Source organism: Ovis canadensis, chromosome 5 (assembly GCF_042477335.2).
Source record: "Ovis canadensis isolate MfBH-ARS-UI-01 breed Bighorn chromosome 5, ARS-UI_OviCan_v2, whole genome shotgun sequence".
Classification (NCBI taxonomy): Eukaryota; Metazoa; Chordata; class Mammalia; order Artiodactyla; family Bovidae; genus Ovis; species Ovis canadensis.
In genome coordinates, this window is record NC_091249.1 from 115,510,568 (window position 1) to 115,535,791 (window position 25,224).

Genomic DNA, 25,224 nt, shown 5'->3' on the forward strand with positions numbered 1-25,224 from the left:
GTGTTGGAGAAGACTCTTGAGAGTCCCTTGGACTGCAAGGAGATCTAACCAGTCCATCCTAAAGGAGATCAGTTCTAGGTGTTCATTGGAAGGACTGATGCTAAAGCTGAAACTCCAATACTTTGGCCACCTGATGTGAAGAGCTGACTCATTGGAAAAGACTCTGATTCTGGGAAGGATTGGGGGCAGGAGGAGAAGGTGATGACAGAGGACGAGATGGCTGGATGGCATGACTGACTTGATGGATGTGAGTTTGAGTGAACTCTGGGAGTTGGTGATGGACAGGGAGGCCTGTGTGCTGCGGTTCGTGGGGTCGCAAAGAGTCAGGCATGACTAAGCAACTGAACTGAACTGAACTGAATAATTGGTGATATTGAGCATCGTTTTATGTGCCTATTGGCCATGTGCATATTTGGAGAAGATGTTTATTTAGATCTTCTGCCAAGTTTTTTATTGGGTTCTCTTTCTGTTGTTGAGCTGTGTGAGCTGTTTGTACATTTTGAAAATTAAGCCCTTGTTGGTCACAGCAATTGCAAGTATTTTTTTTTCCCATTTTGTAGGTTTTCCTTTCATTTTGTTTAGGATTTCCTTTACTATACAAAAGCTTATAATCTTGATTAGGCCTCATTTTCTGATTTTTGTGTTTGTTTCTATTTCCTTGGGAGACTGACCTAAGAAACCATTGGTATGATTTATGTCAGAGAATGTTCTGACCATGTTCTCATCTAGGAGTTTTATGGTGTCTCATCTTCAATTCTTTAAGTCATTTTAATGCATATTCCAACTTTATCGATTTACTTGTAGCTGTCCAAGTTTCCCAGCATTATGTGTTGAAAAGACAGTCTTTTTCCTATTTTATGTTCTTGCCTCCTTTGTTGAAGATTAATTGACCATAGTTATATTGGAGAAGGAAATGGCAACCCACTCTAATATTCTTGCTTGGAGAATCCCATGGCCAGAGGGTCCTGGCAAGTTACAGTCCATAGGGTCACAAACAGTTGGACGTGACTGAAGCAACTTAGCACATACTGGTTTATGGGGCTTCCCTGTTGACTCAGCAGTGAAGAATCCACCTGAAATGAGGAGCTGCAGAGGTGCTGGTTCCATCCCTGGGTCAGGAAGATGCCCTGGAGGAGGAGATGGAAACCCACTCCAGTATTCTTGCCTGAAGAGTCCCATAGAGAGAGGGGCCTGGTGGGCTACAGTCCATAGGGTTGTAAAGAGTTGGAAATGGTGGAGGCAACTTAGCAGGGAGGCATACAGGCACTGATTTATTTCTGGGCTCTCTCTTCTGTTCCACTGATCCATATGTCTGTTTTTGTGCCAGTACCACACTGCTTTGATTACTTCAGTTTTGTAGTATTGTCTGAATTCTGGAAGGGTTATGTGTCCTGCTTTGTTCCTTTTCCTTAGAATTGCTTTGGCAGTTGAGTCTTTTATGATTCCATATAGATTTTAGTATTATTTGTTCTAGTTCTATGGAAAATGTCATGGGTAATTTGATAGGAATCACATTAAATTTGTATATTGCTTTGGGTACTATGGCCATATTAGCAATATTAATTCTAATCAAAGAGTATGAGTTATCTTTCCATTTCCTTAAATTATCTTTAATTTCCTTTATGAAAGGATTATACTTCTCAGCATATGTCTTTCACCTCCTTTGTCAGATTTATTACTAAGCATTTTGTTTATTTGTCGTAATTTAGAAAGTTATTACTTTTTACTTTCCTTTTATGATATTTCATTATAGTGTAAAGAAATTAATACACCAATTTCTGTGTATTAATCTTGTATACTGCTACCTTGCTAAATTTATTTATGACTTCTACTAGCTTTTGTGTGAAGTCTTTAGAGCTTTCTGTATATAGTTATCATGTCATGTGCATATAATGGCAATTTTACCTCTTCCCTTCCTATTTGGATACATTTTATTTCTTTTTCTTGTCTGGTTGCTGTGGCTAGGACTTACAATACTGTGTTGAAGAGAAGTGATGAGAGTTGGCATCCTTGTTTTTATTCCAGATTTCAGTGGGAAGGCTTTCAATTTTTCATCAAAGCAATTATATTTGTTGTGGTTTTGTCATAAACAGCTGTTATTATGTTGAAATATATTACCTCTCTATCCACATTGGTTAAGAGCTTTTTGTCATGAACTGATGTTGATTTTTGTCAGGTGCTTTTTCTGCCTCTGTTGAGGATGATCATATATCAATATCACAATGATTGATTTGTGTACATTGAGCCATCCCTGTGAACTTGGGATGAATGTTTCATGGTGTATGATCCTTTTTGTGTATGGTTGGATTCAGTTTGCTAATATTTTGTTGAGAATTTTTGCATCTAGATATTGGCCTGGATATTGGCCTAGATATTCATCAAAGATATTGGCCTGAAATTTTCTTTTTTGATGGAGTCTTTGGTTTTGGTATCAGGGTGATGGTGGCTTTATAGAATGTCTTTAGGAGTGTTCCTCCCTCTTCAGTCTTTTGGAAGAGTTTGAGAAGGATCAGTAAAAATTTCCCTTTGTTTGGTAGAATTTTCCTGTGAAGCCATCTGGGTCCTGGACTTCTATTTGTATGGAGTTTGTTTTTTTTTTAATTATATATTTTATTTAGTTTCTAGTGATCAGTCTGTTCACATTATTGACTTCTTCTTGATTCAGTTTTGATGGGCCAGGAATCCTATGGACAGAGGAGCCTGGTGGGCAACAGTCCATGGTGTAGCAAAAGAGTTGGACACAACTTAGCGACTAAATCACAAATGTTTCTGGAAAGTTGTCCATTTCTCTAGATTGTCTAATTTGCTGGCATATAATTGTTCGTAGTATTCTCTTATGGTTTTCTGTATATCTGTGGTAAGATTTGACATTTCTCCTTTTCATTTCATTTTATTTGGGAAACCTTTTTTTCTTTATTGGTGAGCCTAGCCAGAGGTTTATAAATTTTGTTTACCATTTCAAATAAGTGTTTCTTGGCTTTAATGATCTTTTCTCTATTGTTGTTGAATCTCTGTTTCCTCCCTGATCTTTATTATTTCCTTCCTTCTGCTAACTTTAACTGTTGTTTGTTGTTCTGTTTCTAGTTCTTCTAGGTGATCTGGATTGCTATGAACTTCCCTGTAATAACTTCTTTGGTTGTATCCCACAGATATTATATGATTGTGGGAAAATATTCTAATGAATTATTTAAACATTTTTTCCCACCATATACCTTAGAGAGAGCATGCCTTTGTTTTCTATGTTTGTTCATCTAAATATTACATTAGCTTCAAGTGTATAGCTTAATAATTTAGCATTTGTATATAAATTATCACCATTATAAGTCTAGTTACCATCTGTTACCATAAAAAATACAAATTTATTTCTTTTGTGATAACTTTTAAGATTTACTTTCTTAGCAACCTTCATATTTGCAATACAGTGTTATTGACAATAGTTGCCATACTGTGGATTGCATCCTCATAACTTGTTTGTCTGAGGATGAGAAGTTTATACCTCTAGGTCACCTTTACCCATTTCACCTACTCCTCAATCCTTCTCCCTCTGGTAACTACCATTCTATTCTCTGTGTCTATGCATTTTGTTTTATTTGTTCACTATTCTCTTTCTCTCGTTCTCTCTCTCTTTTAGATTCCACATATAAATGAAATCATAAGGAATGGTATTTGTTTTTTTCTGACTGACATTTTTTGCTTAGCATGATACCGTCGATATCCACCCGTGTTGTCACATATGCTGAGCTTTCATTCATTTTCATGGCTGACTAATATTCCACTGCGTATGTATGTACATCTTTATTATCCATTCATCCATGAAAGGCCACTTAGGTTGTTTCTATATCTTGGCTGTTGTAGATAATATTACGAGAAACATAGAGATACGTATATCTTTTGGGCAGTATTTATTTTGTTTCCAACCTTTATTTGGGTATAATTGACAAAATTGTATACATTTAATGTGTACAACATGATGGTTTCGTATACCTATATGTCATAGAATGACTAGATTGCATTATAAAAGTGCTTGATGTCATTATATTCCCATGTCTCCCAAAAGCACATATACTATAAATGGGGAAAATAAACTTAAATATACTTAAATTTTAATTTTAAATATACTTTAGTTTAATTTAAATAAACTTAAATTTTAATGCAAATTCAAGAATATAATTTCAAATTTCATTGTAAACAGTCAACCATTTCTTTTATTCTTTTCATTTCCCATGAGATTTACTGTTTTATTTCTGATTTTACAAGCAATACATGTTCATTGTAGTCAACCAGAAATATGTAAAAGCATCAGTTAAGCTCACCTTGGTCACTCAGTTACGTCTGACACTTTGCGACCCCATGGACTGCAGCATACCAGCTTCCCTGTCCTTGACCAACTCCCGGAGCTTGCTCAAACTCTTGTCCATCGAGTCGGTGATGCCGTCCAACCATCTCATCCTCTGTCATCCCCTCTCCTGCCTTCAACCTCTCCCAGCATCAGGGTCTTTTCAAATGAGTCAGCTATTCGCATCAGGTGACCAAAGTACTGGAGTTTCAGCTTCAGCACTAGTCCTACCAATGAATATGCAGGATTGCTTTCCTTTAGAATGGACTGGTTGAATCTCCTTGCAGTCCAAGGGACTCTCAAGAGTCTTCTCCAACACCACAGTTCAGAAGCATCAGTTCTTTGGTACTCAGCTTTCTCTATAGTCCAACTCTCACATCCATACATGACTACTGGAAAAACCATAGCTTTGACTAGATAGACCTTTGTTGGCAAAATAATGTCTCTGATTTTTAATATGCTGTCTAGGTTGGTTATGACTTTTCTTTCAAGGAGCAAGTACCTTTTAATCTTATGGCTACAGTCACCATCTGCAGTGATTTTGGGTCACTGGCAGTGATTTGGATCACTGGCATTTCTCATGATGTACTCTGCATATAAGTTAAACAAGCAGGGTGACAATATACAGCCTCGGAAATGTGTACGTCAAGGCTGTATATTGTCACCCTGTTTGTTTAACTTACATGCAGAGTATGTCATGTGGAATGCTGGGCTGGTTGAAGCATAAGCTGGAATCAAGATTGCCGGGAGAAATATCAATAACGTATAACCATAGGTAAAAATAAACAATCACCCTTAATCCCCACCCCCAGAGATAATGATCATTAGCATTTTGATAAATTTTCTTACTTCCTATATATTTTAAGTAATATATATATATTTATATATATTTTAATTGAAGTATAATTTATGTTCAACACCCTGTAAGTTACAAGTGTGAACATAGTGAGTCAATATTTCAATATATTACAAAATGATGGTTGTGAATGTACGTTTTATCCTTGTGACTTGCTTATTTTGTAACTGGAAATTTGTACCTCTTAATCTCTGCCTATTTCACTCATACCCTCCACCCTCTCTTTTCTGGCAGCAACCTGTTTGCCTTTCTATTCTCAGTGTCTTTTAGACTATTTCTGTTTTGGTTATGTTTGTTCATTTTTTGAATTTTAGATTCTGAATATAAATGAAATCATATGGTTTTTTTTCTTTGCCTGACTTGTTTCACTTATTTAACTTAGCATAATACATTCTATGTCAATCCATGTTACTGAAGATGTTGTATATATATAAAACATATCATCTTTATCCATTCGCCTACTTATCAATGGACACATGAACACTTAGGTTGCTTCTGTATCTTGGCAATATAAATAATAGTGTCTTTTCAAATTACAGGTTTTTTTTTTCTTTTTTTCAGTAAGTACCCAGGAGAGGATTTGCTAGATCATGTGATAGTCACTTTTAATTTTTTGAGGAACCTCCAAATTCCTCATATTTTGAGGAGCTTCCGTACAAGCTGAAACAGTTTACATTACCACCAGTAAGGCATGTGGTTTCCCTTTACTCTGTATCTCCAGCAACACATATTATTTCCTGTTCTCTTGATAATAGCCATCTGAACTATTATTAAGTGTGAGGTAATATCACATTGTGGTTTTGATCTGCATTTTCCTGATGGTGAGTAATATTGAGCATCTTTTCATGTGCCTGTTAGCCATCTGTAAGTCTTCTTTTGAAGATGTCTACTAAGATCCTTTGTCCATTTTTAAAATTTAGTTGTTTGGGTTTTTTTGATTGTTAAGTTGAGTTCTTCATATATATTGAATATTAATGTGTTATAGATATCTGGTTTATAAATATCTTTTCCCATTTAATAGGTTGCCTTTTAATTTTTTTCATAACTTCCTTTACTGTGCAGAAATATTTTAGTTTGATATAGTCTCTTTTATTTATTTTTGCATTGGTTGGATTGACTTCAGAGTCAGATCTAAAACTGTCTTGCCAGGAGAGATGTCAAGGAGCTTACCTTGTTGCTGTCTTCATGTCCTTTGCATTTTAATGAGTTACATTCTCTTTAAGTACCCTTTGTTTCAGACAATATGAGCCCCTAACCTATCTCTGATAGTTATTTTATTATATCTATTTTCATATTCCTTAAAATATTCTCTTTTCCCCCAAAAGCTTTGTCTTTTGTATTTGTGGAAATTCCTCCATTGTTCTGAGTGTGTCCCAATATTACTTGCAGTTTTTGAGAGCATAATTTTTAATTAAAAAATTTTATCACTCCAATTATTTTATATACCTTATGGCAATTAACTATATATTTGTGTTTTTCTAAAGATGTAATTTCCGCTCATAGAATATGTTTTTTGATAATATGGACTAATGTCTATTTATCAGTTTACTCTGTATAATTAAAAGCAAGACATCTTAAATAGAACTGGAACTAGGTTCTTTTAAAACTACTGTTTTATTCATTCTAAGTCAGTGTTTTGTTTCATTTTACAGTAATTAATATATGTCAATTATCTTATTGGATCACACATGCAGGTGCCATATTAAGTGTAATTTTGAAGCTAGCCTGAGTAAGAGATTTTGAAACCTATGCCCAAAGAAGTTTTAGTGATATTGTCTAACTTACAAATATCTGAAATCTTTTCAGCTGATCCATTTGAGAATATAAGACCAGAAAGTTTAGATAAGCATCTTGGGAATTATGGCTGTGCTTTCTCAAATGTGGCAGGTGTGCAGCACTTTATTTTGGCTTTCATACCGAATCTTAATCCGTGCAGGAAGTATGCCACTTTATCCGTCTCAGTCATTAGTTCTAGTGACGCCGCTAAGTTGTGAGATCCAAAGGCAATCACGGATAGCAGGCATCTGTTTAATACTTAACAGCTCTTGTCATGGTGGTCATTTAAAAATAAGGTGGTTCTAACTGCATCCTTATTCCCTGGGCAAGGCATTGTCCGATTGGCAGATTTCCCCACTAAGACGCTTGTCCAACATGGCTTCTGTGTCCATCATATCCGTTCATCCCTCCATTAAGAAGCAGTCATTCAGATGGGAGTTCTCTGTTGCCTCCGCTGGACCTTGAAAGCTCTCTGAACTTACCACTACTCAGACGCTCCTGCACTGGCTCTTTTGATTTCTTTTTTCCAAGAATGGCCAAGTAAATGTGTGTTAGACTCGGGTTTAAGAGAGAGTCAAAACAAAACCAGCTTGCTCCATAGCTAAAAACAGAGAAGTCTCACAATGAGTTGTCCCAACTCTCTGAGCTGGGGTTTAAACAGGACTGATTTATTTTAAAAGCTTTTTTGCTCAGATTTCATTACAGAGCTGAAGGGGCTGCCCCAGTGTCCTCAGGTTGAATAGGAGAGTAAGTACAGCCCAGGAAAGGGATTGAGCACAGCCTTCCTGAAGAGATCAGGCCTTTTTATTATCAACAGCAACAACAATAACAGCAACCACCACCACAGAAAGACAAAGTATTGTCTGTTTTTTACTTATACCCACAATGCCTACCTCATCAGGTCACATATTTGCCTAGAGAATACCACTGAAATCCTTTCAGGCCAGGTTTTGATGTTATTCTTGTCATTATGTGGTAATGTCAGGGATGCGATCTTGGATATTTTAAATATGTAGTTGTAATTTGCTCTTTTTTTCCTTTCTTTTCAAAGGTCAAGCATTTTAGCAGTTTAGGAAAGTGTTTCAGGGTTTCTTCTTCTTCTTTTTTTTTTTTTTTTAAGGTGAAGACAATGTGTGCCTGCAGCATTCATCATTTAAGAAAATGGTGTTTTTCTCTTTCAGACCCCAATTTCCTCTCATTATCAGAGAGCTGAATTCTAAAGCAACGATTGTGGAGAAGAGATGTGCAAGTTGAATAAAACATTTCCAGAAGAGCCTGAATAATGGTCCTGAATAAAGGGAACTGAAATGTGCTTGAATTGTAATTGGAGAAAAATCAAGTGTGTGTACTCAGGAGCACATCTACTAAGAAGAGGTTAGTTATTCTTCTTCTTAGTGCTATTTAACGTTTACGGGCCTCAATGGTATTTTTAGTTCTGAATTCAACACAAGTAGTCTGATAAGTGATCTCCCATCCAAATTATCCATGTGGAGATTCACCTGTAATCTTTCTCTGTGCAGAGAGAGACGACACTGATAAACAACCCCAGAAACAGGGGGACTGTTAATGCAGCAATATAATCTAACTCAGAGCAAAAGAGAGGGACTAGTTCAGACAAATATGGCATTGGACAGCGTCACTTGGTACTTTCCTCTCTGACCTAGTTTCTCCATGGCTGGACATTCAGAACTTGGTGAACACATTTGCTGGACTCATGAAAAGTTGCTGAGACACTGAAGAAGGCATCAAGGGTAGATTGAGGAGGACTGAAGATTAGGGTCCACATCTGATCGCAAGGATTTTATGCTCTGCGGATAAATAATGAAACGTCTTTTCCTCTTTGTCTCATACTGATCATACAGAAAAACAGTGATGCTCTTTTTGAGAAACTATCTCTGATACTTGACTCTGAAAAACTATAATAGAAACATTTCTGAAGTAATGACTATTATCGTCCTGAGGAAATTAAAAATAAGAGAGCATATTCCTATAATTAAATGTCAGATGGAATTGAGAAAGTTAGATAGATATATGAATCATGATGGAATGTGTACGAATGAATACATGCTTCTATGTGTAAATTTCTGTGCCAGTTACTTACTATGTACAAAGGAAAAACTGGTTCCAGTACCTAACATGAAGCTAAATATCAAACAATTATTATAATAGAGGAGACAGTTTGAATTTTAAGCTAAGAAGTATAGACTTTAAGCATTGGTGAGCTGCTGAAAATTCTTGAGTAGGTGAGTGACATGCCAAGAATTGCGTTTTATGAAGATTAACCCGATGGCATTTTCAGGATTGATTAGCATGAAGTCTGTATTGTGACAGAGCAGATTGTGATAATGCAAGTCTGAAATATGGCGCTGGGGAAGAGAACAGAAAGGAGTAAATTGATTTAAAAGGTCCATGACGGTGGAACTTTAGGACTTGATTATTAAATATGGGACCTGAAGTAGGGAGATGTCAGAGATGACTCCAGACACTTTGAGCCTGAGAGGAGAAATCGAGACTGTCTTGACTGTCAATGGTTTATTATTATATCCTGGATGCTATGAATCATGTAATTGATTGCATTTTAAAAATCCTGGGTCCAAATCTGTTCCACATCTACTCAGTGGCCTGGGTCATCTTGGCATCTGTTTTCTGCACAGTGATCCCTGGCCAACCACAGATTTTCCATTACTGAAAATTAGAGTGTGTGGGAAAACTAAAGTTGACTGGACCAAGAAATTCAGAAAAAAAATTGCATTTAATATATTTTAAAAATTAAAGCTCAGTGAATAAAAATTATAGTAAAAATCCACTTTCTAGATCAGTCTGAGTTAGAAATTTATATGAATTTATTCATCCCATTGAAACCAAGGCGCTAGTTAAACACACACACACACATACACACACACACACACGCACACACGCGCGAATAAGAGCAAGCTTTTCTCTGGCTTCACTTTTAGTTCTTCAGAAAATATTGCTGAAGGAGTGTAATCTGCTGAGGCAGATTTTCCCAGAAGTTTTATATTATGCAAAGTGATTTCTTTTTAGAGTTTTCAAACCAACCCTTACTGACTTGAGATTTAATATATCTTATACTTAAATTCTCTTTTGCATTTTTAGTAAGTCTCAGGCAAATGCTTGCAATAACTGCTTGGCATGTTCACAAATTATGAAGATCCTAAAGGACATGTATTTATACTTTCTTATCTGCATATTGAGAACATGAAGTTTAAATAGATGCCTTCTACCTGCGGTATCCCCTAGACTCATTTAAGTGGTCTGGAAAAGTGGGAAAGTAATCATTCCAGTAGACTATTTTACTTACAGAGATTTAACTCTTCTAGGGAGAAATATATGCATGCAGTTTGAAAACTTTATGCAGACATATATAACCTTCCTATAGAAAAATAAAAACGTGATTGCCAGGACCACAAATAAGACATTACTATCCTGTCTTTATTTATTCATGATTTCAAATGTTTTCTCCCTTTATTTTCTTGTTTTGAATTTCTCATCTTTATTGAAAACTTTATTTTCTTTTATAGTGTGTGGTTTTGTAATTCTCATAGATCGCTTAGCTGACATTCTCAAACTATAGAGGTGTCCCAGAGGAACATCAAGCCAGAGGATAAATGTCAGCATCTTCATGGAAAGTGTGAAACTGTTTTGGGGTTTTTTTTTTTCTCCTTTTTTTTGAGGAGTTTTCAAAGCTTTAGCATTAAAATAAACATTTACTTCTGTTGTTGTTTTTGAGTAAAGACAATTCACAGGAATTTAAGTGATAAAGCCAAAATTTTGTCAGGTTAAATGCAAACAGCTTTTCACTCTGCACGATTCTCAGAGGACTTGCTCACAAAGTGATGTGCAGCTTTGGTGTAAAGACAGGTCTAGTTTAAGTTCTGAATCCATTATTAACTAGCTGGAACACTTTGGTAGTTTACTTAATTTTTCTAAACCTTAGCTTCACTATAAAAATTGGGAGAATAATACTAATTTCGTAGGGTTGCTAGAAAGGTGAATATTATTATATTGTTGTGGATATTATACTAAGGACCTGTCACAGGGTTATTGGTTTATATGTGGTCACCTGTATTAATTCATGGCTGCTATTAGCATCATATGATAGTCTTCAGAGAAGACACATATGTGACACTGTGCATTTTAAAATACCTTCCTAGGACATCTCATAGTCGGACAGTTGGCTTTTCTCTTTACTGCTGTATCAACCTTGTACCCTTTCCTTCATTACCACATACATTTCTATATTATTGTGATTTAATAGATTTTTTGCCTTTGTGACTCCAAGGAAATCATCAGTTCAGTTCAGTTCAGTCACTCAGTCATGTCCAACTCTTTGCGACCCCATGAATTGCAGCACACCAGGCCTCCCTGTCCATCACCATCTCCCGGAATTCACTCAAATTCATGTCCATCGAGTCGGTGATGCCATCCAGCCATCTCATCTTCTCTCGTCCCCTTCTCCTCCTGCCCCCAATCCCTCCCAGCATCGGAGTCTTTTCCAATGAGTCAACTCTTCACATGAGGTGGCCAAAGTACTGGAGTTTCAGCTTTAGCATCATTCCTTCCAAAGAAATCCCAGGGCTGATCTCCTTCAGAATGGACTGGTTGGATCTCCTTGCAGTCCAAGGGGCTCTCAAGAGTCTTCTCCAACACCACAGTTCAAAGGCATCAATTCTCCGGCGCTCAGCCTTCTTCACAGTCCAACTCTCACATCCATGCATGACCACAGGAAAAACCATAGCCTTGACTAGACGGACCTTTGTTGGCAAAGTAATATCTCTGCTTTTGAATATGCTATCTAGGTTGATCATAACTTTCCTTCCAAGGAGTAAGCGTCTTCTAACTTCATGGCTGCAGTCACTATCTGTGGTGATTTTGCAGACCAGAAAAATAAAGTCTGTCAGTATTTCCACTGTTTCCCATCTATTTGCCATGAAGAGATGGGACCAGATGCCATGATCTTTGTTTTCTGAATGTTGAGCTTTAAGCCAACTTTTTCGCTCTCCTCTTTCACTTTCATCAAGGGGCTTTTTAGTTCCTCTTCACTTTCTGCCATAAGGGTGGTGTCATCTGCATATCTGAGGTTATTGATATTTCTCCTGGCAATCTTGATTCCAGCTTGTGCTTCTTCCAGCCCAGCATTTCTCATGATGTTCTCTGCATATAAGTTAAATAAGCAGGGTGACAATATACAGCCTTGACGTACTCCTTTTCCTATTTGAAACCAGTCTGTTGTTCCATGTCTAGTTCTAACTGTTGCTTCCTGACCTGCATACAGGTTTCTCAAGAGGCAGGTCAGGTGGTCTGATATTCCCATCTCTTTCAGAATTTTCCACAGTTTATTGTGACCCACACAGTCAATGGCTTTGCTTACTTACTTTGGCTTAAATAACACTAGAATTGATTTTAAATTGTACATTGTCAAGAAAGTTAGTCAGTTTTATATAGGATTCTTATTCCAGCTTAGAAGTTTTGAGTATCCAGAGAGTACGTGTTGGGTAGATCTGCTTGCATATTTATTCTTTATTTGTACATTCAGCAAATATTTAATAGGTTTGTATCATCTCAGTTAACTATAAAATACTTATTATAATATTCATTTCAAAAAAATCGCTAGTTTGATTTTTGTTGATAGCAAGGAAAAGAGAAATTACCACCATTTTTAGGTTAAACTATCTTAGATTCTTGGGGATTTTTTTTTTTTTGTCATAAAAGAATATAAACCACATTTTGCAAGATGTGGGTCCTGCACCTTCTAAAGAAAAGTTTCCTGAGATACTTTCCAAAATGTAAGTTCTCTATGAGTGCGGTCTAGTAGCTCACACTTTTAACAAGATTTTAGGTGATTTCTATCTGTACTTCAAAAGATTGAGTGCTACTCGAGAAGAAAGTGGTGGTTGAGCCTAGAGTTTGCAGAGCATTTCACTTGTGAATGAATGTTAAGCACGCCTTACATTATTCATAAACGTGGGCCTGTACTTTGAGGAGCAGTGGATTGCTTCTTTTTTTGTTGTCCTCAACTCCCCTCTGCTTCTCCTTTCTCCTTCTTGCTTCATTCCCCTCCTGAAGCAAATACATATAGGTTCCGAACTTTTTAAACAAAGACTACTTTGAAAAATCTGACTCCTCCACTATTATATCTTTAAATAGTCTCGGAAACCACCCAAGTGCAATGTTTTGATTCCATTTTCAAAAACGCTTAAGAAGCGAACTTAACTCACTCATAGGTTCTAATAATGGAACCTGAAAAATTGCCTTGTTTCACAGAATGCTACCACTTGAATACCTGACTATGCTGTGAGATATTTTCATTGATTCATTTGATTCATTTTATGTTGAGCTGATCAGAAATTGTCAGAGCAGTTGTTAGTTTTAGGATAATTTTTCTGCTACCTCTAACTGTACCCTGGTGAGAAAAAAAAAGGGGGGCGGAGAATGGAAAAGTTAAACACATCTTGTCCTAATGCAGAGATGAATAGCACTGAAAGAGTCCCAGTGTGGTGCTTCTGGCATTGGTCAACAAAGCTGAAAAGCAACATGGGACAAACAAGGAAAAATGGCAGTGGGGTGAGGAGGGGGATGTGCCCATAAATTCAAAATTAAGTTCCTCCTTCAATTTCCGTGAAGCAAACTCCCTGTGGTGAACATCTGGCAGGCCATTAACTTTTGTTGCTTTATTTTATTAAAAAATCTTAAGGTGAGAGAAACTGCTCCATTTGGAGACTGGAGTTAGCACCGAGGCTGAAGTCAGGGCCATGGTGCTGTCGTTTGCTGAGAACCCCCGAGCCAGCAGACCATATTGCCCTCCCAGCCTTCACCAAGTTTTCCACCAAAGCTTGCAGTTCTTTGTCATTTTAAAAGATCATTACTCCTGAGAGTTATTTTTTAAATATATAAATCAGCTGTTCAGTGGCCTGTGTCTGCTGGGGGGAAAGTGACTGCAAGATTCTTTATGCTTTATAGCTTCTTGCTTGCATGTTTTTTACTGTATTATTTTCTACAGGAGCTTGAACATCAAAACTATTTACCCAGAGCTTTTTCAGTGATCCATCAAAGGGATGTGAACTGTTGATTGCACCATTTTCTTTATTTGCACAGCTGCTGTAACCTTCAATCTAAATCATTTTCTTACCTTGTCTTCCCTTTCTCTTTTCTTTTTCTTTTTTTCTCTTTCATGAGCTGTCACTTTCTAAAGTAAACATTTCATATTCCACCACCAAAACTATTTGTGTACATTAGCTTCTAAGCCAGGAAGTTACTTATTATTTATCAAGTTATTTTCTGTTAAAAATTCTGGTTATATGTTAGAGAAAGGAGTGCAAATGGCTTATTTTTTGTTGAATTTAATGTAATTTTTGAACTTGCATTTTTATGTTTCTTTGATTGTGTGCATACATCCATACATTGTATTTTATCAGTCTATAATATATCTATCTTAATTATTCAACATATGATTTTTTCAAACCAAAACAATTTTTAGCTAAAGTATTTGTTCAGTTTTATGAATGATTCTAATAGATTTTTCCAAAGTAATACATATGTATATTTTCTGTTTATTACAATTAATTTGTCTCTGAACATTCACACAATAATTGAAACAAACTGCTAACAAATTCTGAATGTTTTGCTGAAAAAATTTTAAATGTTCTTTTAGTCTTACAGACAATTTTTGATTATAAGCTTATAATAAAACAATTCCAGTGGCTTTTTTCATTTTACAAACATTTTTTATGATAATATTATTTTTGAGATGTAACAGATTAAATACAAGTAGCTGAATCTTGAATTTTCTTTCTAAATTCTAGTACAGCTGCTTAGTGAGTTATGTTAAAAAATTATTAGTCATTATATATTTTTGTCTAATAGCCTCAGTTTAACTGAATATCTTCATCTGCATCAATCAAAGTATAAAATGCTATATTTTTCCAAAGTAAATTTTATCATTTTTTGCCTTTGACAGTAGCTCTGAAAGTTGAGTTAGAGTGGATATGATTATGGAGATGAGAAGTCAAGCAGGAAAGATGTGATTTTGAGTAAGGAGAACAGGTTCAGATTTCAAGGACTTAAGTTTGTATGAAGAATAAATGCAAAGTTCCATGATTCTAAATGTGAGTTCTTTCCTATACAGAGGGATTCATTGTATTTTTTTTTTTTTGAAAATTTTTAATTTCACTGAGTCATTTTAAAACACATATACATAGTGGGGTATACAAAGTGAAACAATTTTATGTGTAAAATTGACTCCTGTAAGTCCTTGAGAGAAGTATAGAACCCACAAATAATTTCATATTTGCATGTTTTTAATTACATGAGCAGTACAGAAACACTTTATAAATTATTTCAAAACTATATGGAATTAAGACTGGGATAGCCTACTTTTACAGTTTCACCAGCGAATCCCATTTCTTTCTGCCCATGTAACAGTGCAATTCCCTTATCTATTTACTACTCTTGGTTTTTTTCTGTCCTTAAAGTGCTTCTTGGAGCACTGTTCATATGATTTATCTTGTTCTATTTAGTTACTTTTTGAGTTTCCATAGTGTAGGAGCAATATGATCCAACTTTATTTATAGTTCCCTCATTGTTGAGCAATGTGTTCATGTTTTTGTGTGAAGTTGTGCTCATTTGTTTCCTTTTTCATATGCGTGGGTACACACGTGAGTATTTCTCACAGATATTTCTATAAACAGGATTAATGGTTCTCCATCATGCTCACTTCTGAGTTTGACTCATCCTGCCACAGTACTTCCGCTATCAACAGCTTATAAGTGATCTTTTGTCTCCACCAATGCTGAGTCAGATAAGTCAATTATTATTTTCTACGAATGATAACATTATTATTTTAATCTTCATTTTCTTGATTATTAATAGTGTTGATCAGGTTTTCAGATATTTGATGTTTCCCTGGGAATTATCTATCCATATGCTTTGACTATTTTTCTATAAAGTTTCTTTCTCATTGGTATGTAGAAGTACTTTGTATAATCTAGTTGAAATCCAAACATAAAGACGATGAAAGGGTGAGGGAAATTCCCAGTCCCACATTCTGTCATCTGCAAAATGGGGATAATAGGACACATTCTTCATAGTAAGGGCTGATGTTAGATGTTGTTAGTTGTTAGATGTTTTTATTAACTTTCTGTGACTATGAATCTAAATCTACAGTGTGCTTTATAAAGAAGTCTATTAACACTCTTTTTGAAGCGCAACGGTAGAAAATAGGGTAGACAAATTCCCAAGATGTTAATTATATGTATTTCTGTTACCTAACTTGCAGATTCCTAAAGGAAGTCTTTAAGAGGACCTGCTGGTATTTGTCAAATATTAAGTGGAAACCATTGTCTGATTCATTTAATCAATACTGACAAAAGGAGTTTGCTCAGGTCCCCTCTCCAAATATGTATCTATCAGATTCATCTGTCTTAACTTCTTATGTTAAATAATTTAGTCAAACACTTGGTGATCTCTAATTAATATAGTATTTATAGATATAAATAATATTACTCTCAGGAAGTTCATATGGTAAAGAATCTGCCTGCAATGCAGGAGACCCAAGTTTGATCCCTGGGTTGGGAAGATTCCTTGGGGGAGCGCATGGCAACCCACTCCAGTATTCTTGCCTGGAAAATCCCATGGACTGAGGAGCCTGGTGGGCTACGGTCCATGGGGGTCTCAAAGAATCATACACAACCGAAAGACTAACAAACACACAAATAATATTTGAGAAGGGAATGGCAGCCCACTCCAGAGTTCCTGCCTGGGAAATCCCATGGACAGAGGAGCCTGATGGGCTATGTCAATGGGGTTGCAAAAGAGTCAGACATGACTGAGCGGCTAAAGCAACAAGAATCAATAATAAACTTACAAGATTTATGATAATTCATTTCATACCTAATTTCATGAAATTCCACCACCATTAAAGCTGCTTTATTTGATTGAATTTTTAGTTCCACTCTTCATGTGAGTATGTAGGTCTGTTTGCATGCTTAATCAAGCAGAGAAAGAGTATTTAGCAAAATGGCGGACACATGAATCCAGATCTAATCAGAAGGCATATCTTGATTCTGAAGAATAAGAACCTAATTCTGTTATCCAGGCAGAGATTTTGACAGGTGATTTTTCTTTTATGAAAGACTATGTCAACTTTCTTGTAACTGTAATTCCCTAAAATTCTTAATAACCTCCTAAGACTCTTGCATAGTTTTATTACCTTTGCTCTTTTAATCTTCCCTGACATTGCTTATCCTGTTGCTTTTTTTTAATTCTAAAACTTATTTTTTACTTCCTTAATCTGCTAATTGGGGTTTTCCCTTCTGTGTGCTCTCAACATGCTTCTTTACACTCACCCTCTGCCTTTTCATCTTTCAATTTATATCATCTCTCTCATTCTCTTTTCAGCTGCACTAAGCTTGTTTTATCGTGTGTTCATAGAAGAAAAAATGCCCTCATGACAAGAAATGTCACCACTAGTCTTATTTTCCATTTCTAGTGTATATTTTTTTAAAATTTTTTTCTCATTTCTTAACCTATGTACTGACACAGTGCCAGGCTTATTTCAAGATTTTTAACTCAGTCAACACCAACTGGCATGTGTTAAGCTAGGAGAAAAAAAGAAATCAAACCAAGTAAGAACTACCAGAGATCAGCTGCACTTTCTGGATGAAGAACTTTGGTAATTGAATTGTTACATAGCCACTAGGTGAAGGGGAAGGAATACAAAATGCCCGAGATAAAACTGAGGAAAATTATTGAGTCTGTTAAATTAGATTTGAATAATTTGCTTCTGTGATAGAACCTATTCCTGGAGGAAGGCCTCATATGACTGAACTTGAGAATGAAATTACCATCAGACGTAAAGCTCATTTGACAGTGCACAGCACTGCTGGATATGTAGCCCTTTAAGTAATATAACCGAGGACCTGCTCATGACTGACCGTCAGCATCAGAACATATCTTACATATGTGTTAGGTTTAGAGTAGCTTTTTTCTTTATATGTATTATTAATAATGAACATATTGAAAGATTTAAAGTTTTTTCTGTTTCTCGCATTTTGCTGAATACGTTGAGCCTAGCTTGGAATTTTAAAATCTATTGAAAATATATTTTTCAGTGTTTCCATTACAGGCCCTTTGCACAATTTGGTGTAAATGTTTGTTTAGATAACCCTACACATGTGAGGGTGTACCAGAAGGTAAAGAAAATACAGAGTATCAAATGGGATAATTCTGCTGCACAAAGAACTGTTGGTTTATAATGATGAAAATGACATTAAATATTCGATACAATGAGAAATACTGATTTAAGCTGTATGACAACAGCAAATTGCAATTATCTTTTCCAAAGGCAGAAGTCATCCTGGCAAAATTCTAGTGTTCCTGAAGAATTATGTACACCTTAGAAGCTTTCAAAATAACCTTCTCCTCTTTTTGACATTTGCAGAATACCCTCTACTCATTCAACTGCTTGAAAACAGTTTTTGAGGGCCAGATTGCTTGTTTTAGTTATAAGGATGTGTTTACTGCTCTTCCATAAGAACAACAGTTTTGGATTAAAATTTTAATATCTTACCTCCTAAAAAGAAAGTTTGGATTTTTCATTTTTTAAATAAAAAATATGGTAGCCTAAAAAATGAACAAAGCACTGAGTTGGGATGAAATTCAAATATAGTCTTACATAATAAGGACAGGTTTTTATGAGTAGATCACGATATTAATCTTTTTTATCAATCTGATGTAGACACATATCTCATAAAAATGTTGCAATTTCCATTTCCATATATTTCAGTTTAATTTTACTACTTTCACTTTAAAAACCAGTTAGTTGCCTGGTGAGTTTTGCTTGTTAGAGCTTGTGAAAAAGGAGAATTTATGCTAAGCCCATTCCAGTTTCCCTTCATGTTTTGAGGATTAGTAATTCTCTGGTAGATAAATGATACCAATGAAAAGAGCGCTTTGCACTTAGAAAGTTGTTTTTACAGTGTTAGGCTTGCGTTGAAGGCCTGATACGTCTGCTTGCAGTGTTTTACACTTTATCAGTATCATCAAGAAATGCTCCAGGCCGAAATGCAAGTGATGGGTCAAGCCCTTAATTCCGGTGCAGTTTTGGAGACCTAGGGGAAAACCTCTGCTTGCTCAGGCCCCGCTCAAGCTCTGCTGTCCCTGTATTTCCCCAAACGTTAGAGTCTGGTCAGAATGCCATTCTGCATGGGCGCTGCACAGGGTCACGGTGCCAACGCTCATCATTTGTATTTTATGATGAAGTTGAAAGAGCAGTAGAGCTAAAGAAAAATGACACAGAACGTTTGTTATATGCCGGGTACTGAGAAAAACAGGACATCTTCTTACACATTCCGTCACAGAGGCAGAGATTCAGAACACTTCTGAAGTCCTTGCTGTTGTTGGCATGAAGCAAAAGGTGGTGTTTATATATATATATATATTTTTTTTTTTTTTTCATTTTTGTTTTTTTTTTTTTTTCATTTTCTCCAAACTGGAGTTTCTTATCTTTTCAGCTGACACTAATACTATCTTTCATATGACTGAGGATGTCTTCCTTTAAGGAGCTCAGATTATAATATAGTATTTATGTAAGACCTTGCAGTTTGAAAAAATTTTTCTCATTCATCAACCACTCTGTGTGGCCTTTATTGTTTGTATTTAAGGACTAAAAGTGAGTCAGATTATTTAATGTACTCTAGTAGGCCATGGCAACCCACTCCAGTACTCTTGCCTGGAAAATCCCATGGACGGAGGAGCCTGGTAGCCTGCAGTCTGGTAGGGTTGCTAAGATTCGGACACGGCTGAGCGACTTCACTTTCACTTTTCACTTTCTTGCATTGGAGAAGGAAATGAAGAATCCCAGAGACGGGGGAGCCTGGTGGGCTGCCGTCTATGGGGTCGCACAGAGCCGGACACGACTGAAGCGACATAGCAGCAGTAACAGCAGCAGTATTCTCCAACAGTATTTCATGCTCGTTTCTGCAAACCAGATTGTTGATCCCTTGAAATACTCCAAAGCTAGAAACCATAAAGAAAATAAAAGGACTAGTCAGTTTGAATAGAAAATAGTACTTTTTGAATGGGGGAACATAAAACCCTATGGAATGATTAGGAGAATAGTGATGTGACGCCATATTTTAAATTTGTATCTCTCCATATATTTTTAATTTCTTTCTCCTAATAATTTTTTTTTTTTTTAATTCAGGCAGCAAAGCATTCAGTGCTTTTGCTTTGGGAAAGGGATGAGGTTACAGAAAGCAGAGAACACAAAGTACTCAAAATTCAAAACTCAAAATTCTTGACTTTTGATATTCAGATTGCCAATTCAAATTAATAGCCAAGAATTATGGTTCCTGCTTACATCCTGTGCTCCAAAAAAGAAGAGCAGAATTGGAACAGAAATGATTGTGTCATAAAAGAACTAATTAATAGATGGATACATAAATGGCAACCTACTTTAGTATTCTTGCCTGGAGAATCCCATGGACTGGAGCCCGCCAGGCTCCTCTGTCCATGAAATTCTCCAGGCAAGAGTACTGGAGTGGGTTGCTGTTTCCTTCTCCAGGGGATCTGAAGTTTGTGTAGTCAGAGAGAAATACATGGAGTTAAAAAGTATGGTGTTCTCCAGTGTCATTGCTGGAATGAACTATATGCCTGTGGCCAAGTTGCCTTAGTAAATGAGTGAGGCATGGCTTCTGAAGAGGTGTAGTCGGGATGTGAGATGGGTTAGCATTGACCTCTTGTTGTTGTTTAGCTGCTCAGTGGTGTTGGGCTCTTTTGCAACCCCGTGGCTGTATGTAGCCCGTCAGGCTCCTCTGTTCATGGAGTTTTCTAGGCAAGAATACTGGAGCAGGTTGCCATTTCCTTCTCCAGGGGATCTTCCTGACCCAGGGATCAAACCTACGTCTCCTTCATTGGCAGGCAAGTTCTTTATCACTGTGCCACCAGGGAGGCCCCAGGGGATCCTCAGGGGACAGCTGCAATCCAGGCCAAACGCGCCTTCACTCTGTCACTTAGTTCTTCTAATCTGAACAAGTGCTAAGGGTGGTGAGTGGGGAAACGGAGGGATGGTGGAGATTGCTTAATACTCAGCTCTACAGCAAGGAGGAGTGTAAGTTCAAAAGAGGAAAAATGAGTTATTCAGTGGCACCCCACTCCAGTACTCTTGCCTGGAAAATCCCATGGACGGAGGAGCCTGGTGGGCTGCAGTCCCTGGGGTCGCTAAGAGTCAGACACGACTGAGCGACTTTACTTTCACTTTTCACTTTCATGCATTGGAGAAGGAAATGGCAACCCACTCCAGTGTTCTTGCCTGGAGAATCCCACGGGACGGGGGAGCCTGGTGGGCTGCCGTCTATGGGGTCTCACAGAGTTGGACAAGACTGACTTGACTTAGCAGCAGCAGCAGCATAATCTTAGTTGCTCAGTCATATCCAACTCTTTGTGACATCTTGGACTGTAGCCCACCAGGCTCCTCTGTCCATGTGATTCTCCAGGCAAGAATACTGGAGTGGGTTGCCATTTCCTTCTCCAGGGGATCTTCCCAACCCAGGGATTGAACCCAGGTCTCCCACATCGCAGGTCAATTGTTTACCATCTGAGCCACCAGGGAAGGCCCGTTATTCTATGGAGAATAGATCATTTGTGATTGTTATAGGAAAGTTAATGATTTCTTGATCAACTGAGTTTATGGAATGTGATTTTAATGTCTTTTATTTATACATCATTTTATACATTTCACAGCATATTCTTTTTTAAATTTAATTAATTTTTTATTGAAGGATAATTACTTTGCAGAATTTTGCTGTTTTCTGTCAAACCTCAACATGAACCATCCATAGGTATACATACATCATCTCCCTCTTGAACCTCCCTGCCATCTCCCTCCCCACCCCAGCCCTCTAGGTTGAAGCAGAGCCCCTGTGTGAGTTTCCTGAGCCAGACAGCAAGTTCCCATTGGCTGTCTATTTTACACATGGTAATGTAAGTGTCTATGTTACTGTTCCCATACATCTCGCCCTCTCCTCCCCTCTCCCCATGTCCGTAAGTCTATCCTCTACGTCTTTTTCTTCATTGTTGCCCTGTAAATAAATTCTTCAGTACCATTTTTCTAGACTTCATATATATGTGTTAGTATATGGTATTTATCTTTCTCTTTCTGAATTACTTCACTCTCACAGCACACTCTTTAACTCCAAATGCATATCAAGCAACAGCAAGTTTTAGACATTTAATTTTACCCATGCTTCTAAAATAGAGTCTTTAAAATTAAAGCCTTCTGAAATTAGCACATTTCAAATGTCAGGAATTAGAATTTCTGTTCTTTCTTTTTTTAAAAGTTTAGAAAAAGTCTAGTACCTGAAAATCTATGTAAGCCTTAACTTTTAAAATTTTGTTTTTAATTGAGGTATAGGTGATGTATAATGCTATGTTAGTTTCAAGTATACAGAATAGTGATTCAGTATTTTGGCATATACTCTATTATTACAAGATAATGAGCATAATTACTGGTGCTACACTTGTATAGCACCCAGTATATCTTTGTTGCTGATTTATCTTATATATATATATATTTGTCTGTGTCTGTTAATTCCATGGACCTAATCTGTCTCTCCCTACTCCTCTCCCCTTTGGAAATCTCAGGTTTGTTTTCCATATCTTAAGTCTGTTTTGTTTCACATATACATTAGTTTGTATTATTTTTTTTAGATTTCGCATGCAGGTTATATGATACAGCGCTTGTCTTCCTCTGTCTGACATATTTCACTAAGCACAATATTCTCTAAGTCTATCCTTGCTGCTGCAAATGACAGTGTTTCGTTTTTTATGACTAACATTCCATTGTATATATTTGTTGGTGTTTTTAAGTCGCTCAGTTGTGTCTGACTCTCTGCAACCCCATGGACTGCAGCACGCCAGGCCTCTCTGTCCTTCACCAACTCCCAGAGCTTGCTCAAACTCATGTCCATTGAGTCGGTGATCCCATCCAACCATCTCATCCTCTGCCGTCCTCTTCTCCTCCCACCTTCAATCTTTCCCAGCACAGGGTCTTTTCAAATGAGTCAGCTCTTCACATCAGGTGGCCAAAGTATTGGAGTTTTATCTTCAGCATCAGTCCTTCCAAGGGACTCTCAAGAGTCTTCTCCAACACCACAGTTCAAAAGCATCAGTTCTTCAGTGTACAATCTTCTTTATGATCCAACTCTCACATCCATACATGACTACTGGAGAAACCATAGCTTTAACTATATGGACCTTTGTAGGCAAAGCAGTGTCTCTACTTTTTATACACTGTCTAAGTCTGTCAACGGTTGTCTTCCAAGCAGCAAGCGTCTTTTAATTTCATGGCTGCAGTCACAATCTGTAGTGATTTGGGGCCCAAGAAAATAGTCTCTCACTGTTTCCATTGTTTCCCCGTCTATGTACCATGAAGTGATGGGACTGGATACCATGATATTCATTTTTGAATGTTGGGTTTTGCCAGGGTCCAGCCCCAGTGGATCCAGGGAATTCGAAGGTGGGGACGGCGTCGGCGTCCTTAGAAAAATACATATTTAATTACAGATATATAGAGAGATTAGAAACGGATAGTGTAGTAGGAAAATTAGTGGAGAAAAAGAGGCTGAATATTCAGCCAGAAAAACAGGGAGCAAGAAGGAAATGACATGGGGGAATCAGTCTTTCTGGAAACGGATCCAATTTCTTTATTTTTGGGTTTGCTTATATACCTTTTGTTACACATAGGGATGAATACAGAGTCACGTGGGGTCAGTAGTCCTGACCTTTATCAAAATCAGTTGCTTCACATAAATGTATAAAAAAAGGTCTTAGGGATATTACATTATTTTCTGGCCATGAAATCTGCTGACATTTTATGATCCTTTCTTTCTGATAACCAAAAAACTTATTTCTTCCAAGGGTGTTTTTTTTCTTAAACCAGGCACCACCCTCCAAATAAAGTTACATTCCTATAGGGTGAGGGTGTAGTGAGTTAAGGAATTTATTTAACCCAAAGTTAACATGATTAATCTTAAAGGTTAATACTTATTTCTCCTACATGCTAGTTATATTCATTATAAGGGCAGGGAACATGGAGATTTAGCAGCAAACATCAACCCAACAAATGAAAATCCTTTCACCAATGTTCCCCTTAAGATCTATTTAGTCTTAAGATAGTAATAAAGTTACATTTTTACATAGCAAGGACACAGTGATTTATAACAAGGTACAGTGATCTATTACAAAAGAGAAAATTCATTAACTCAAAAAGTCTAGTATTGGTAACCTTAAAAACTACTGTATTTCATTTTCTATATTCCAAATACATTGATTAATATATTCCCAGGTGCCTAAGGATATGGAGGCCTGGCGGCAATCATTGACTCAACAATGAGAAAAGCCCTATGCTAATTAAGACTCTCAAAATTCTCCAAAACTCTGTGCTGTTTATGGTTGAGAGGTAGTAAACAATCATGTGCATAGTGGCAGGAGTATGGATAATCCTGTCACACAAGCTAGTCTGTCAGCAGAGAGGTTTGACCTAAGACACCCTTGTCACACCCAGGGCAGGGAATTAGCAGCAATTGGCACAACAAATGAAAGAACCCTTCACCAATATAATTCCTAACCAACCCACTATACTAATAATTTCCAACTCCCCAAAAGAATTTGCCTTTAGTAAGTCTGAAACATCTCATGCCTCTCAGATTGGGAGGCTGTAAACAATCACATGTGGCCGGACGAACCTATACAGGCAGGCTAGATAACCTTCAGAGGAGTCCGTAAGCTGAAACACTCTTTTCACGCCCAGGAATTTTTATTGCCTTGGAGCTGCACATTAACTCCTTCTCCAGGAGAAACGGTTATGGGGGAGAGCCCCCTGTAAAGTCAGAGGTGTAGGTGAGAGCATAAAACAGACTCTGGTTTTGGGGTAGATGCTCGGGAACAGGGGGTTTCCTGAGGCTTGATCACGCCTTTGCGTATGCCAAGCCTCCTTCCTCATGACCTTTGCCGTGGGCGGAGTTCCTCACACTGGCCCCCAACAGAGTTTTAAACCAGTTTTTTCACTGTCCTCTTACCTTCATTAAGAGGTTCTTTAGTTCCTGTTCACTTTCTGCCGTAAGGGTGGTGTCATCTACATATCTGAGGTTGTTGATATTTCTCCTGGCAATCTTGATTCCAGCTTGTGCTTAATCCAGCCTGGCATTTTGCATGATACACTCTGCATATAAGTTAAATA

At 37.1% G+C, this 25,224-nt stretch overlaps 1 pseudogene; it reads right to left on the reverse strand.

Annotated features, from left to right (window-relative positions):
• The window catches only part of LOC138441642 (dematin pseudogene), a 49,010-nt pseudogene extending 27,012 nt beyond the window's left edge, over window positions 1–21,998 (reverse strand).
• Window positions 21,999–25,224: the final 3,226 nt, after the last annotated feature.